The 17244-nt window shown below is 48.3% G+C and overlaps 1 protein-coding gene across 5 annotated transcripts in view; it reads right to left on the reverse strand.

Moving 5' to 3' along the window:
- The window catches only part of BTBD8 (BTB domain containing 8), a 329622-nt gene that overhangs the window by 248799 nt on the left and 63579 nt on the right, over positions 1-17244 (reverse strand). The gene's annotated exons all lie outside the window — the stretch shown is intronic.

The raw sequence follows: 17244 nt of genomic DNA on the forward strand, positions 1-17244 counted from the left end.
ACGAACAGGCTTGAATAAGTCTTCTCCCTGTTGTGACGGGGGAGCCATAACAATGACCTGATTTTGACACAACTTTGTATTGTGTCGCATACTATTTCCCTGTCTGGAAGAGAAGCTGGTAAGGCAGATTTGAAAAATCAGCGAGGGGGAAAGTCTTGAAACTCCAGTTTGTACCCTTGGGATACTATTTGTAAAACCCATGGGCCCAGGTCCGAACGAAACCAGAACTGACTGAAGAGTTTTAGACGTGCCCCCACCGGTGTGGACTCCCGCAGAGGAGCCCCAGCGTCATGCGGTGGATTTGGCAGAAGCGGGGAGGACTTCTGCTCCTAGGGACCCGACAAGGCTGGTGATCTTTTACCTCTTCCCCTTCCTCTAGTAGCAAGGAAGGAAGAACCTCGCCCTTTTCTGTATTTATTGGGCCGAAAGGACTGCAATTGATAGTGGTGTGTTTTCTTTTGTAGTGGAGGAACAAAGGCAAAAAGGCGGACTTATACGCGGTAGCCGTAGATACCAAATCATCGAGGCCATCCCCAAACAAGACACCACCTTTATATGGTAGAGATTCCATATTTTTCTTGGAGTCAGCGTCAGCATTAGCATTCCATTGGTGAATCCACAATGCTCGCCTAGCTGAGACTGCCATGCCTTTGATCCCAAAAGGCCAATATCTCTCGCAGTTTCCTTTAGGTAGCTGCAGCGTCCTTGATATGACCCAGCCTCAAGAGGATGCTATCCCTATCTAGGGTATCTATATCAGATGACAAGTTATCTGCCCACTCTTCGATAGCACTACTCACCCACGCAGATGCAATGACATGTCTGAGTAGCGTACCTGTGGTCGCATAAATGGATTTTAACGTAGTTTCTTGCTTACGATCTGCAGGATCCTTAAGGGCTGCCGTGCCAGGTGACGGGAAAGCCACCTTCTTAGACAAACGTGATAGGGCCTTGTCTACAATGGGGGGGTGACTCCCACTTTTCCCTATCCCCAGAGGGAAACGGATAAGCCACCGGAATCCTTTTGGGAATCTGAAACTTTCTGTCAGGGCTTTCCCAGACTTTTTCAAATAGAGTGTTCAGTTCATGAGAGGGAGGAAACGTTATCTCAGGATTCTTTTTTCCTTATACATACAGACCCTTTTATCTGGAACAGCAGAGTCCTCAGTGATATGTAATACATCTTTAACCGCCACAATCATGTACTGAATGCTCTTTGTCAATTTTGGATCTAATCTGGAATCACTATAGTCGACACTGGAATCAGTGTCCGTGTCGGTACCAGTGTCTGCCAACTGGGCAAAAGTACGTTTTGTGACCCCGAGGGGTCCTGAACTTGTAAAAACACATCCTCCATAGATTTCTTCCATGCCTGGGTCTAAGACTCAGACTTATCTAATTTCATACTAATAAGAGCCACATTAGGATTCAAAGCATTCAAACATTTACCTAATCAGAAGTCGGCGGTGCCGACAGGGTCATCCCCACAGCCGTTTGTGTCCCTAATACAGCCTTCTCCTGGGAAGAGCACTCAGCCTCAGACATGTTGACACACGTGTACCAAACACCCACAGACACACCGGGCATATAGGGGACAGACCCACAGTAAAGTCTGTCAGAGAGACACAGAGGGGATTTGCCAGCTCACAACCCAGCGCCAAATTGACAGGTCTGAAAACACACAAAAAATGCCCCAGACCTGTAACGCTTTTAATATTAAGTATATTGCAACAATTATCCTGTGCCACCCCCCCCCCCCCCCCCGTTTTGCACCCCGATACTTGTCAGTAGTGTGAGGAAGGACCGGCTTCTCTGCAGCCTGAGGAGAGGAAATGGCGCCGAGTGAGCAGTGAGGACGAAGCCCAGCCCCCTTAATGGCGCGCTTCTGTCACGCTTATTTCAAGAAAATGATTATACTGGTGGGGGTTAGGACAGTGCCTTGGCACTGATGTCCCTTCTTGCCAGTGTACACTGAGGATATTTAGCTGCCCAGGGCGCCCCCCACCGAGCCCTGCACCCTGTAGCGCGGTACCTCAGAAATGCCGTCACTGAAGTCTTTTTCTTCTGCTACTCACCTGTCTTCTGACTTCTGGCTCTGTAAGGGGGTGACGGCCGGGGAGTGAGCATCTAGGCGTACCCAGCGATCAGCACCCTCAGGAGCTAATGGTGTCCTGTAGCCAGAAGCAGAGCCATTGAACTCAGTGGAAGTTGGTCATACTTCTCTCCCCTAAGTCCCACGAAGCAGGGAGACTGTTGCCAGCAGTCTCCCTGAACATAAAAAACCTAACAATAAGTCTTTTTTCAGAGAAACTCAGTAGAGCTCCCCTGTAGTGCGTCCAGTCTCACTGGGCACAATTCTAAAACTGAAGTCTGGAGGAGGGGCATAGAGGGAGGAGCCAGTTCACACCCTTTGAAAGTCTTTAAGTGACCATGTCTCCTGCGGATCCCGTCTATACCCCATGGTTCTAATGGTGACCCCAGCATCCTCTAGGACGTATGAGAAATGGGTGATACTGAGCAAGTAATAGTATGGAAACAGATAGTATTAGTCCTATGGAATATTTGCAACGTAATGCTATATTATTATGGTTTCATAATACTTGATGCATCAGTTTTCATATATTGTAACATGTAGGGACAATAATTTAGATACTTTTGCTCTGCAAATATATTGTCACAGTCAATTTGAAGTATCTGATGAGATATAATAAAGCAGGTAATATTCCTCTGAAATAAGGACTCCTTGTTTATAGATATAGACACACCTGTCGTCAGTGCAGGTAGAGCGGCTGCTTTTCACTGCCAAGCATTTGTACAGTGACTGAGTGTGCTACTCCTGCACCTCAGGGCTGGAGACAGATAAAGTGGAGCATCTGCTGTTGCGGTGGCAGCCCAGACACCCTGTTTAAATCAGCGCAGAGGGTCCTTGAGCCCCCACACACGAGAGAGAGCCTGGATATAGGAGATTCAGGAGAGGCGCACCTGTTTATTCTGTGTAAGCTGCTTCCCTGCACATGCATTTCATAGGTGCAGGGTCAGCGTTACCCAGTGCCTATCTCTTGGTGTGCAAATATAGATAAGTAAATGACTGTTACCCTGATGCCGGGGAGAGCCCTGTTGCCTATCTGGTATTGCAGGGTCACTCCACCTACCATGCGGTCCTATATACAGTCATAATTAATAAGAGAGACAAGGAGATACCTTTATGAGCAGATTTGTCCCAGATATGTTCCCCGTTAACAGTCTGGCAGTGCTGGTAGAGCAGCGTCCTGTTCAGCACAGGGCGCTTGTCCTCAGCTGTTTTGCACTTGCTTCCTCAGTGAGACTGGCAAAAATAATTTTTTGCCAGTACAACATATTTAGAATCAGAAGACTTTGTTTTATTATTTTTACAGCAAGAACAAAACATGTATAAACAGCAGATAATAGGATTTTGGTTACCTACCGGTAAATCATTTTCTCGTAGTCCGTAGAGGATGCTGGGGTCCACATTAGTACCGTGGTGGAAAAAAACGAGTCCACTAGGAGCCATGGGCACTTTAAGAGTTTGAGTGTGTGGGCTGGCTCCTCCCTCTATGCCCCTCCTACCAGACTCAGTCTAGAAACTGTGCCCGAGGCGAGACTAACATCTGCGAGAGAATGATTATACACAGGTAGTGGCGAGATTCACACCAGCTCACACACATGGCAAACCAAGCTAACTAGCTTGAAACATCAGCAACGGCTGAACAATATTACTTACCAAGTAACAAAACAGTACTTATCAAGAACTAAGCAGTACTGAACTAAGTAACAACTGCAGGATCACGATGCGCTGGGCGGGCGCCCAGCATCCTCTATGGACTACGAGAAAAGGATTTACCGGTAGGTAATTAAAATCCTATTTTATCTTATACCCTAGAGGATGCTGGGGTCCACATTAGTACCATGGGGATGTACCAAAGCTCCCAGAACGAGAGGGAAAGCGCGGAGGCTCCTGCAGAACTGATTGACCAAACTTCAGGTTCTCAGAGGCCAAAGTATCGAACTTGTAGAACTTTGCAAACGTGTTCGACCCTGACCAAGCAGCCGCTCGGCATAGTTGTAAAGCCGAGACACCCCGGTCAGCCGCCCAGGAAGAACCCACCTTACGAGTAGAGTGGGCCTTAACAGATGTAGGACACGGCAGGCCTGCCGTAGAATTACGCATGCTGGATAGTAAACCTGATCCAGCGATCAATTTTCTTGGGATCATACAGGACAAACAGAGAGTCCGATTTTCTGTGGCGAGCAGTCCTCTTCACATAGATTTTCAGAGACCTTACAACATTCAAGGACTTTGATGAAATTGAGGAGTCAGTAGCAACTGGCACCACAATAGGTTGGTTGATATGAAATGCCGACACAACCTTCGGAAGTAACTGCGGACGTGTCCTGAGCTCAGCTCTATCTTCATGGAAGATCAAGTATGGGCTTTAACATGACAAAGCCCCCAACTCCGACACAAGTCTAGCAGAAGCCAAGGCCAACAAAGTGATAGCCTTCCACGTGAGAAACTTGACCTCAACCTCCTGTAGAGGCTCAAACCAGTCCGACTGGAGGAACTGCAACACCACGTTAAGATCCCAGGGCGCCGTAGGCGGCACAAAGGGAGGCTGGATGTGCAGAACTCCCTTCAAAAAAGGTATGAACCTCAGGGAGGGCAGCCAACTGGTTCTGGAAGAAAATGGATAGGGCCGAAACCTGGACCTTTACGGAACCTAATCTCAGGCCCATATACACACCTGCTTGGAGGAAGAGGAGAAACCATCAAAGAAGAAACTCCACCATAGGAAACCTCTTGGATTCACACCAAGACACATTTTTTCCAAATGCGATGGTAATGTTTAGACGTTACTCCAATCCTAGCCTGTATCAGGGTAGGAATGACTGTTTGGAATGCCCTTCCGAGCTAGTATCTGGCGTTCAACCTCCATGCCGTCTAACGTAGCCGCGGTAAATCTTGATAATCGAAAGGCCCCTGCTGTAGCAGGTACTCCCGAAGAGGAAGAGGCCTCGGCTCTTCTAGCAGTAGATCCAGAAGATCCGCATACCAAGCCCTTCTTGGCCAGTCCGGAGCAATGAGGATTGCCTGTACTTTTGTTCTCCTTATGAGTTTTAGCACTCTTGGAATAAGTGGAAGTGGAGGAAACACGTACACCGACTGGAACACCCACGGAGTCACTATGGTGTTCACCACCACGGCTTGCGGGTCCCTTGACCTGGAACAATACCGCCGAAGCTTCTTGTTGAGACGAGAGGCCATCATGTCTATTTGAGGTACGCCACAAAAATCTGTTAACTACATGAACACCTCCGGATGGAGTGCCCACTCCCCTGGATGGAGATCATGCCTGCTGAGGAAGTCCGCTTCCCAGTGGTCTACTCCCAGAATGAAGACTGCTGACAGCACCAACGCGTGTTTTTCTGCCCAGAGGTTGATTCTTGTTACCTGACATTGCAGCTCTGCTCTTCGTTCCGCCCTGTCGGTTTATGTAAGCCACTGTCGTTACATTGTCCGACTGCACTTGAATGGCCCGATTTCTCAGAAGATATGGGCCACTAGGAGAAGACCGTTGTAGACGGCTCTTAGTTCCAGAATGTTTATCGGCAGACCGGCTTCCAGAATTGACCACCTTCCTTGGAAGGTTTCCCCTTGAGTGACTGCGCCCCAGCCCCGGAGACTTGTATCTGTGGATAGAAGGATCCAGTCCTGAATCCCGAACCTGCGGCCCTCCAGAAGGCGAGGAAATTGCAGCCACCAGAGGAGTGAGATCCTTGCCTTTGGCGACAGACGTATTCTCTGGTGCATGTGTAGATGTGATCCCGACCATTTGTCCAGGAGATCCAGTGGGAAGGACCGAGCATGAAATCTCCCGTACTGCAGAGCCTCGTAAGAGGCCACCATCTTTCCCAGAAGGCGAATGCACTGATGAACTGACACCCGGGCTGGCTTCAGGACATCCCGGGCCATTGTTTGCATCACAAACGCTTTTTCTTCTGGAAGAAACACCCTCTGCACTTCTGTGTCGAGGATCATTCCCAGAAATGACAACCTCCTGGTAGGTTCCAAATGTGATATTGGAAGATTCAGGATCCATCCGTGTTCCCTGAGCAGGTGGGTCGTGAGAAGGATGGACTGTAAATCAGCAGATCGCCCAGATATGGAATTATGTTCACCCCCTGTTTGCAGAGGAGAACCATCATTTCCGCCATCACCTTGGAGAAAACCCTCGGTGCTGTGGAGAGGCCAAATGGCAGAGCCTGGAATGGATAGCGACAGTCCAACAGTGCGAATCGGAGATAAGCATGATGCGGTGGCCAAATCGGAATGTGGAGGTACGCATCCTTGATATCCAGGGATACCAGGAATTCCCCCTCTTCCAGACTTGACATGACCGCCCTAAGAGATACCATTTTGAACTCCTTCAGAAAGGGGTTTAGCGATTTTAGGTTCAGAATGGGTCTGACCGAAACATTCGGTTTTGGTACCACGAAAAGGTTCGAATAGTAACCTTTCTTTTGCAGATGAGCAGGGACCGGTACAATAACCTGTGCCTCCACCAACTTCTGGACGGTTGCCTGCAGGACAACCCTGTCTGCCAGCAAAGAATCCGTGAGGAGGGAGATCTTGAAATTCCAGCCTGTATCCCTGGGACACAATATCTTGCACCCAGGGGTCCAGGCCGGACGACACCCAGACGTGACAGAAAAGCCAGAGTCTCGCTCCCACTGGCCCCACCTCCGGGGCGTGCAGTCCACCGTCATGCGGAGGACTTCGGCGTACCTGAAGCAGGCTTCTGTTCCTGGGAACCGGTCACAGCCGGTTTCTTGGATTTGGGCCGGCCTCCCCTAAAGAAAGTGTTGGACGGTCTGGCCTTCCATGCCTTGGCAGCCCGAAAGGGCTGTGATGTAGTTGAAGTAAAGGGTTTCTGCGTAGCAGGTGCAGCTGAGGGCAGAAAAGGTGACTTACCCGCCGTAGCCATGGAGATCCACGCATCTAACGCTTCCCCAAAGAGAGCCCTGACCTGTGTAGGGTAGGGTCTTCCACACCTCTCCTGGATTCTGCGTCGGCAGACCACTGTCGCAGCCACAGTCCTCGACGAGCTGAGACAGACCTGGAAGAAATTCCTGCAGCCATGGAACCCAGGTCTTTCATGGATTCCACCATAAAACCTGCCGAATCCTGAATGTTACGCAAAAACAATTCATCAGATTTATCCATAGTATCCAAATTTTCAAGTAATGTGCCTGACCACTTTACTATAGCTTTGGCAATCCAAGCACTGGCAATAGTGGGACGTAATATAGCCCCTGAAGCAGTGTACATGGATTTGAGCGTATTATCAATTTTACGATCAGCCGGCTCTTTCAAGGCAGTGGATCCTGGAACAGGTAAAACCACCTTTTTTTGAGAGTCTGGCTACAGATGCGTCAACAATGGGTGGGTTTTCCCCTCTTTCTATCCTCCACAGGGAAAGGAAACGCCACCTGGACCCTTTTTAGGGATCTGGAATTTTTTTCTCAGGGTTTTCCCATGCTTTTAAAAAAAATTAAAAAATAAAAATAGGATTTTAATACCTACCGGTAAATCCTTTTCTCTTAGTCCGCAGAGGATGCTGGGGACACTTCAAGAACCATGGGGTATAGACGGGATCAGCAGGAGACATGGGCACTTTAAGACTTTTAAGGGGTGTGAACTGGCTCCTCCCTCTATGCCCCGCCTCCAGTTATAGGAACTGTGCACAAGGGAGACAGACATTTCGAGGAAAGGATTTATTGTTAACTAAGGTGGGACATATACCAGCTCACACCTCAAACACGCCGTACAACATGGCATTTAACAGAAATTCCAGTCAACGGCATGAACAACGTCAGCAACAGGCTGACTAGAACGTAACACAACCCGTGTGAAAACATAACTAACAACTGCAGATAGAGTCCGCACTGGGACGGGCGCCCAGCATCCTCTACGGACTAAGAGAAAAGGATTTACCGGCAGGTATTAAAATCCTATTTTCTCATACGTCCTAGAGGATGCTGGGGACGTTTCAAGAACCATGGGGTTTATACCAAAGCTCTAGAACGGGCAGGAGAGTGCGGATGACTCTGCAGCACCGATTGACCAAACATGAGGTCCTCATCAGCCAGGGTATCAAACTTGTAAAATTTCGCAAAAGTGTTTGAACCCGACCAAGTAGCTGCTCGGCAGAGTTGTAATGCCGAGACCCCCCGGGCAGCCGCCCAGGACGAGCCAACCTTTCTGGTAGTATGGGCCTTCACCGCTTTCGGTAACGGCAATCCAGGCGTAGAATGAGCATGCTGAATCTGATTACAGATCCAGCGCGCAATAGTCTGCTTGGAAGCAGGCGTCCCAATCTTGTTGGCAGCATACAGGACAAACAGAGCTTCCGTTTTCCTAAGTTGAGCCGTTCTGGTGACATAAATCTTTAAGGCCCTGACAACATCGAGATATTTTGACTCCGCGAAGGCGTCAGTAGCCACCGGTACCACAATAGGCTGGTTCAAGTGGAACGATGAAACCACCTTCGGTAGAAATTGTTGACGAGTCCTCAACTCCGCTCTATCTTCATGGAAGAATAAATTAGGACTCTTGTGAGACAAAGCCGCTAACTCAGTCACCCGCCTCGTGGATGCTAAGGCCAATAGCATGACCACATTCCAAGTGAGAAATTTCAACTCTACCTTCTGTAAAGATTCAAACCAATGTGACTGAAGGAAATGCAACACCACGTTAAGATCCCATGGTGCCACTGGGGGCACAAATGGAGGTTGGATGTGCAAAACTCCTTTCACGAAAGTCTGAACTTCTGAAAGGGAGGCCAATTGTTTTTGAAAGAAAACCGATAAGGCCGAAATTTGTACTTTGAGCCCAACTTTAGGCCCGCATCCATACCTGCTTGCAGGAAATGGAGGAAACGCCCTAGCTGAAATTCTTCCGTAGGAGCCTTCTTGGACTCACACCAAGACACATATTTTCTCCAAATACGGTGATAATGTTCAGACGTTACTCCTTTTCTAGCCTGAAGAAGTGTGGTAATGACTTCACTAGGAATACCCTTTCGGGCTGGGATCCGCTGTTCAACCGCCAAGCCGTCAAACGTAGCCGCGGTAAGTTGTGATATACGCACGGCCCCTGCTGTAACAGATCCTCTCGTAGAGGAAGAGGCAAGGGATCTCTTAATGAGTAATTCCTGAAGATCTGGATACCAAGCCCTCCTTGGCCAGTCCGGAACAATGAGGATCGCCTGAACCTTTGTTCTCCTTATGATCTTTAGCACCTTTGGAATGAGTGGAAGCGGAGGGAACACGTACACCGACTGAAACACCCATGGTGTCACCAGCGCATCCACTGCTATTGCTTGAGGGTCCCTCGACCTGGAACAATATCTCTGAAGTTTCTAGTTGAGGCGAGACGCCATCATGTCTATTTGAGGAATTCCCCAAAGACTTGTCACTTCTGTGAAGACCTCTTGATGAAGACCCCACTCTCCTGGATGGAGATAGTGTCTGCTGAGGAAGTCTGCTTCCCAGTTGTCCACTCCTGGGATGAAGATTGCCGACAGAGCACTTGTATGTCTTTCCGCCCAGCTGAGAAGTTTTGCGGCCTCTGCCATTGCTGCCCTGCTCTTTGTTCCGCCCTGGCGGTTTATGTGTGCTACTGCTGTTATGTTGTCAGACTGTATTAGTACAGGCAGGTTGCAAAGAAGACGTTTCGCTTGAAGAAGGCCGTTGTAAATGGCCCTTAACTCTAGAACGTTTATGTGTAAACAAACTTCCTGGCTTGACCATTTTCCCTGGAAGGTTTCCCACTGTGTGACTGCTCCCCAGCTTCGGAGACTCGCATCCGTGGTTACTAGGATCCAGTCCTGGATCCCGAACCTGCGTCCCTCTAGGAGGTGAGAGCTGTGCAGCCACCACAGGAGTGAGATTCTGGTCTTGGAGGACAGGATTATTTTCCGGTGCATGTGCAGATGGGATCCGGATCACTTGTCCAATAGGTCCCACTGAAACACTCTGGCATGGAATCTGCCAAATTGAATGGCCTCGTAGGCCGCCACCATCTCCCCCAGCAATCGAGTGCATTGATGGATTGATACTCTCGCTGGTTTCAGAATTTGTTTGACCAAACCCTGAATTTCCAGAGCCTTCTCTTCTGGAAGAAAAACTCTGTAATTCAATGTCCAGAATCATTCCCAAAAATGACAGCCGTTTCGTCGGATTCAACTGTGACTTCGGCAAGTTTAGGAGCCAACCATGTTGCTGCAGAACTGTCAGGGAGAGCGCAATGTCCTGCTCCAGCTGGTCTTTGGCAGGGCCGGCTCCAGGCACGTTAGACTAGAGCGACCGCGCGGGCGCCACTCTTTATGGGCGCCGCGCGCTGGCGCCGCCATCTTTGTGCCTGGAGCCAGCCTGCAGTGCTGCCTGGCATAAACTTAAGTTGTTGTGTATGCGGCTGTGCGGCGCCGGCGTCTGACGTTAGAAGCCGGCGCCGGGCAGCCGCGCACACAGGAGTTTAGAAGAGCCGCCCGCGTCCTCAGCGGCACTCCCCCTCCCGCCACAACCACAGGTATCGTGGATCGGGCTCTGTGTGGGGGCACTGTTGGGGCATATCTTTCACTGTGGGGCAATTATGTATCTGGAATTGTGGGGGCATGTATGTCTGCATTGTGGTGGTATATCTTTCACTGTGGGGGCGTTTATGTATCTGGCACTGTGGGGGTATATCTGTGGGGGCATTTATGTATCTGGAACTGTGGGGGCATTTTATGTATCTGGCACTGTGGGGGCATTTATGTATCTGGAACTGTGTGGGCATTTATGTATCTGGAACTGTGGGGGCATTTTATGTATCTGGAACTGTGGGGGCATTTTATGTATCTGGAACTGTGGGGGCATTTTATGTATCTGGAACTGTGGGGGCATTTTATGTATCTGGAACTGTGGGGGCATTTTATGTATCTGGAACTGTGGGGGCATTTTATGTATCTGGAACTGTGAGGGCATTTTATGTATCTTGAACTGTGGGGGCATTTTATGTATCTGGAACTGTGGGGGCATTTTATGTATCTGGAACTGTGGGGGCATTTTATGTATCTGGAACTGTGGGGGCATTTTATGTATCTGGAACTGTGGGGGCATTTTATGTATCTGGAACTGTGGGGGCATTTTATGTATCTGGAACTGTGGGGGCATATCGGCACTGTGGGGGCATTTATCTGGCACTGTGGGGGCATTTATCTGGCACTGTGGGGGCATTTATCTGGCACTGTGGGGGCATTTATCTGGCACTGTGGGGGCATTTATCTGGCACTGTGGGGGCATTTCTGTATCTGGCACTGTGGGGGCATTTCTGTACCTGGCACTGTGGGGGCATTTATGTATCTGGCATTGCTGGGGGGCATGTCATGTGTTGCTGGCACTGCTGGGGGCATATCTGGCACTGTGGGGGCATTTATCTGGCACTGTGGGGGCATTTATGTAGCACTGTGGGGTCATATCTGGCACTGTGGGGGAATTTATCTGGCACTGTGGGGGCATTTATCTGGCACTGTGGGGGCATTTATGTAGGGACATATCTGGCACTGTGTGGCCATTTATGTATCTGGCATTGCTGGGGGGCATGTCATGTGTTACTGGCACTGCTGGGGGGCATGTCATGTGTAGCTGGCACGGCTGGGGAGCATATCATGTAGTGTTCCCGCTAGGTGTCTGTGGCTAGGCAATGTATCTAACGTGCTCTGCCTGGCGCAAAGTGTCTAACGTGCTCTGCCTGGCGCAAAGTGTCTAACGTGCTCTGCCTGGCGCAAAGTGTCTAACGTGCTCTGCCTGGCGCAAAGTGTCTAGGAGGTTCTACCTGGTGCAGTGTGTATTAACTGCACTACTGTGTGGTGTAATGCGAATTGCCACTATTATGTGGCCACGCACCTTCCCCACGAAGCAACACCCCGAAGCAACACTGTCCATGCTTTACCATGTAGGTAAATGAGCACCAAGCATTACAGTATGTACATCATTTTGCCCTCCTAACTTAAAAATGTGCCCTCCCTGCCCTAAAAAGTGAACACTATCGTGTAGCTGGCACTGCTGGGGGGCATATTGTGTGTAGCTGGCACTGCTGGGGGGCATATCATGTCTATCTGGCACTGCACATTGTGCATCTGGCACTATACTGGAGACATTATGTGTATCTGACACTATACTGGAGACATTGTGTGTAAGGAACACTACTGTGGCTGTTATGTGTAAGGCTGCTAATTGTGTGCGTAGAGGGGGTATGAAAACATATTTATTTATAGTCTAATAATATGAAGTCCTGAGGCCACACCCACTTTCCAAGAGGCCACACCCACTTTCCCTGGAGAGCGAGCGCCTTCGGCACGCGCATAGGGGGGGGGGGGGGGGGGGGGCGCTTTTACATGTTTTCGCTCAGGGTGCTAGTAGGCCTGGAGCCGGCCCTGGTCTTTGGATCTCACCTTTATCAGGAGATCGTCCAAGTAAGGGATAATTGTGACTCCTTGTTTGCGAAGGAGAACCATCATTTCCGCCATTACCTTGGTGAAAATCCTCGGAGCCGTGGACAGACCAAACGGCAACGTCTGAAATTGGTAATGACAATCCTGAATAGCAAACCTCAGGTAAGCCTGATGCGGAGGATATATGGGGACGTGTAAGTAGGCATCCTTTATGTCGACCGACACCATGAAATCCCCTTCCTCCAGACTGGAGATCACTGCTCGGAGAGATTCCATCTTGAATTTGAATTTTCTTTTTGGTAAAGATTGAGGGACTTTAGGTTCAGAATTGGTCTGACCGAGCCGTCCGGTTTCGGGACAACAAACAGGCTTGAATAAAAGCCTTCTCCTTGTTGTGACGGGGGAACCCTGATAATGACTTGATTTAGACACAACTTTTGTATTGCATCGCATACAACCTTCCTGTCCGCAAGAGAAGCTGGTAAGGCCGATTTAAAAAAAAAAAAATCGGTGAGGGGGAACGTCTTGAAACTCCAGTTTCTATCCCTGGGACACTATTTCTAAAACCCATGGGTCCAGGGCCGAACGAGCCCAGAATTGACTGAAGAGCCTGAGACGTGCCCCCACCGGTGCGGACTCCCGCAGAAAAGCCCCAGCGTCATGCGGTGGATTTGGTAGAATCCGGGGAGGACTTCGGCCGTGGCAAGTTACCAGGAGCAGGAGATCTTTTACCTTTTCCTATTCCCCTATTAGCAAGGAAGGAATAACCTCGGTCTTTTTTGTATTTATTTGGCCGAAAGGACTGCATCTGAAAGTGGTGAGCTTTCTTTTGTTGTGAACATAAGGCAAAAATGACGACTTACCCGCGGTAGCCGTAGATACCAAATCAGTGAGACCCTCACCAAACAAGACACTACCTTTATATGGGAGAGACTCCATAGCTTTCTTAGAGTCAGCATCAGCATTCCATTGATGAATCCACAATGCTCTCCTAGCTGAAATCGCCATGGCATTGGCTTTTGATCCCAAAATGCCAATATCTCTCGCCGCCTCCTTTAGGTAGGCCACAGCATCCCTGATATAACACAGAGTTAACAGGATGCTATCCCTATCTAGGGTATCTACATCAGATGACATGTTCTCTGCCCACTTTTCGATAGCACTAACCCACGCAGATGCGATAGTTGGTCTGAGCAGTGTACCTGTGGTGACGTAAATGGATTTTAACGTATTTTCCTGTCTACGATCCGCAGGATCCTTAAGGGCTGCCGTGTCAGGAGACGGTAAAGCCACCTTTTTAGACAACCGTGATAGAGCCTTGTCCACAATTGGGGATGGCTCCCACTTTTATCTATCCCCAGAGGGGAACGGATACGCCACCTGAATCCTTTTGGGAATCAAACTTTTTGTCAGGATTTTCCCACATTTTCTCAAAGAGGGTATTCAGTTCATGAGAGGGAGTAAACGTTACCTCAGGTTTCTTTCCCTTGTACATACAGACCCTAGTATCAGGAACAGCAGGGTCCTCGGATATATGCAACACGTCTTTTATTGCCACAATCATGTACTGAATGCTCTTTGCCAATTTTGGGTCTAATCTGGTATCACTATAGTCGACACTGGAGCCAGTGTCAATGTCGGTATCTGTGTCTGCTGAGCAAACGAACGTTTATGTGACCCCGAGGGGGTCTGGACCTGTGATAACACATCCTCCACAGACTTTTTCCATACCTGGTTCTGAGACTCAGATTTATCTAATCTCTTATTAATAAGAGCCACATTCGCATTCAAAGCATTCAACACATTTACCCAGTCAGGAGTCGGCGGTGCCAACAGGGTCACTCCCACAGCCGTTTCTGCCCCTAACAGTCTCCTCCTGGGAAGAGCACTCCGCCTCAGACATGTCAACACACCTGTACCGACACCCACAGACACACTGGGCCAGAAGGGGGACAGACCCACAGTAAAGCCTGTCAGAGAAACACAGAGGGAGTTTTGCCAGCTCACAACCCAGCGCCTGTCTCGGACCTGAAACCTTACTATATAATGCCTCAGACCCCGAAGCGCTTTTTAAACACTTAATTTTGCACCAAACTTGCTGTGCCCCCCCTCGTTTTACACCCTGTTACTTGTCAATAGCAGTGGTGAGGAAGGACCAGCGTCTCTGCAGCTCCGGAGAGAAAATGGCGCTGAGGAGAGATGTAAGGGCTAAGCCCCGCCCCCTGCACGGCGCGCTTCTCTTTTTTAAAATAACACCGCCAAGGCACACCAATATAACTTTGCCAGCCTAAACAGAGGTTTTATATGCTGCCCAGGGCGGTGGCGGCATGCTGCTGGGGTGAGCGATCTCCTGTGGCGGGGAACGATCGATCCCCTCAGGAGCTCAGTGTCCTGTCAGCGGAGATAGTGGCTCAGACCCCGCAGGGCGGACACTACTCCCCCCCCCCCCCCCCCCTTAGTCCCACGAAGCAGGGAGGCTGTTGCCAGCAGCCTTCCTGTAAAATAATAAACTCTAAAATAAACTTTACTAAAGAAGCTCTGTAGAGCTCCCCTGGCTGCGACCGGCTCCTCCGGCCACATTTTCTAAACCGAGTCTATAAGGAGGGGCGTAGAGGAGCCAGCCAACACTCTCAAACTCTTAAAGTGCCAATTGCTCCTGGTGGACCAGTCTATACCCCATGGTACTAATGTGGACCACAGCATCCTTTAGGACGTAAGAGAATTATTATTGTATTACTTTTGCACCACCTATTAGTTTGTTTTTTTTGGGGCATCATCAGTTGTAAAAAATGAACACTTCCTTTTTCATAGAACTTGCAATATAAAATAAGGGTGATTCAATGTCTAAACGAGGACTTAAGTTATTTTCTGCAAACTAACAAAATCCAGTAAGGAATGAGCTGTGTCTGTTACGGAAATCCCCAGAGATAAGACTTCCAACAAGGAAACACAGAATAATCAGGCACTCCAAGTGTACAAATACAAAATGCTGTTAATTGTAACAAACAATTCTAGCTCATTCACTTAATTAGGTGAGCCATGAAAAACCAAAATATATTTTACAGGTATCCCAATCAGTTTTGGGTCCCACTAAAAGGTCGGTTTCTCCATGAAAGAAATTCTCACCAAATCATTAAAATGTATGGCATGAATAAACAGTATCTATTGCATACAATTACGGCACAAACTTGTTCAGGATGAAATACACACATTGTTGAAATTCAGCCATTCATCTTTAGAAACTGTAATTGATCCAGAGGGAGCAAAAAATCCCTATAATCGCACAGCGCAAGTGGCGTCAGAATGGGAATCGGCCATTTCCCAGGTGCGACATACTACATTGTTACTAACATCAATAGTCCTGTAGATTTTCATGTGCTAAGAAACAGTCCAATCCATAATTTACAGATATTTTTGGATCTGCCAATAGCAGGACTTTTTAAAATACATTTCATGGCTCTTACAGCAAGTAACACTTCTGGTACTAAAGATCAAGTGGGAGACGTATCAAACCTGGGAGAAAGATAAAGTGGGGAGAGATAGAGGGGGACATTTATTAAGCAGTGATAAGAGCAGAGAAGTGAGCCAGTGGAGGAGTTACCCATGGCAACCAATCAGCAGTGAAGTAACATCTATAATTTGCATACTATAAAATTATACAGGGCTGCTGATTGGTTGGATGGGGAAACTTCTCCACTGGCTCACTTCTCCGCTCTTATCACTGCTCAGCAAATGTCCCCCAAAGTACCAGTCAATCAGCTTCTGCGTTTGAAAAATGTCTGTTAGGAGCCGATTGGGTGGTATTTTCTCTCTCTCTCTCCAAGGTTTGCTGCAATGCCCCCTAAATCCATTTTCTTTCAGCTCTCCTCTGTGGGGACTTTAAACGGATTCTGAAGAATTGTCATTATAGATTATAAATATATTTATACATTGGCATCGTATCAACCTTAATCTTACCTGCTGCAAATAAATATAAAACTCAGATGCTCTTTATCCACTTCCCTGCCACTCAGTTGTTTTCCTCAGCCTTCTTTAGGGCAAGTAGAACCTTTTGTGAATTGGCGCCCAAAACTGAACTATATATTTAAAAATGAAAAAAAGAAATGCCCCCTGTGCAATGCCTTGAGTAATGAAGTTTATGAAACGCTTCCTCTATGATATTATGCTCTCCCTGCTGTGTTCCTTGGGTGTCATCCTGGTTCTTACGGATGATTTACTTAACTGTTATTATATCCACTCTTACTGGGCAGTCCCTACATACTCATGGGTTTATTGGTCTGTGAGCTAAGGGCATGTGCATACTCATTGATTGACTTGTCTTTTTTAGAGCGTGTTTTTGTTTTTCCATCTCTCCCTTTTTCTCATTTTTATTGTTTACTTTAACAATAGCTATGGATCAGATGCAATTTTGTCATTTGCATATGTATGGTTGTCATAGGCGTGCACAGAAGCAGACACGGGGGTGCTGCTCAGGACTTGCCCCCTACGCCAGGTAACAGACTACATCCTCCACCCCTTGCTCTGGGACATAGACTGTTCACCTAAGCAGTCTATGTCCTGAACAACCATGGAGAGTAGACCATAATGCGGCAGGGGGAGGGGTCCCGGAGCAGCACCCCCGTATCGACTTCTGCGCACGCCTATGATGTTTGTACGGATTTAAAATGATCTGCAATGTAAAATTCCTTTTTCTTCAATAGAAATACTTGAGTTCAGTGAGTGTCAGTTT

This window comes from Pseudophryne corroboree, chromosome 9 (assembly GCF_028390025.1).
Source record: "Pseudophryne corroboree isolate aPseCor3 chromosome 9, aPseCor3.hap2, whole genome shotgun sequence".
Taxonomy (NCBI): domain Eukaryota; kingdom Metazoa; phylum Chordata; class Amphibia; order Anura; family Myobatrachidae; genus Pseudophryne; species Pseudophryne corroboree.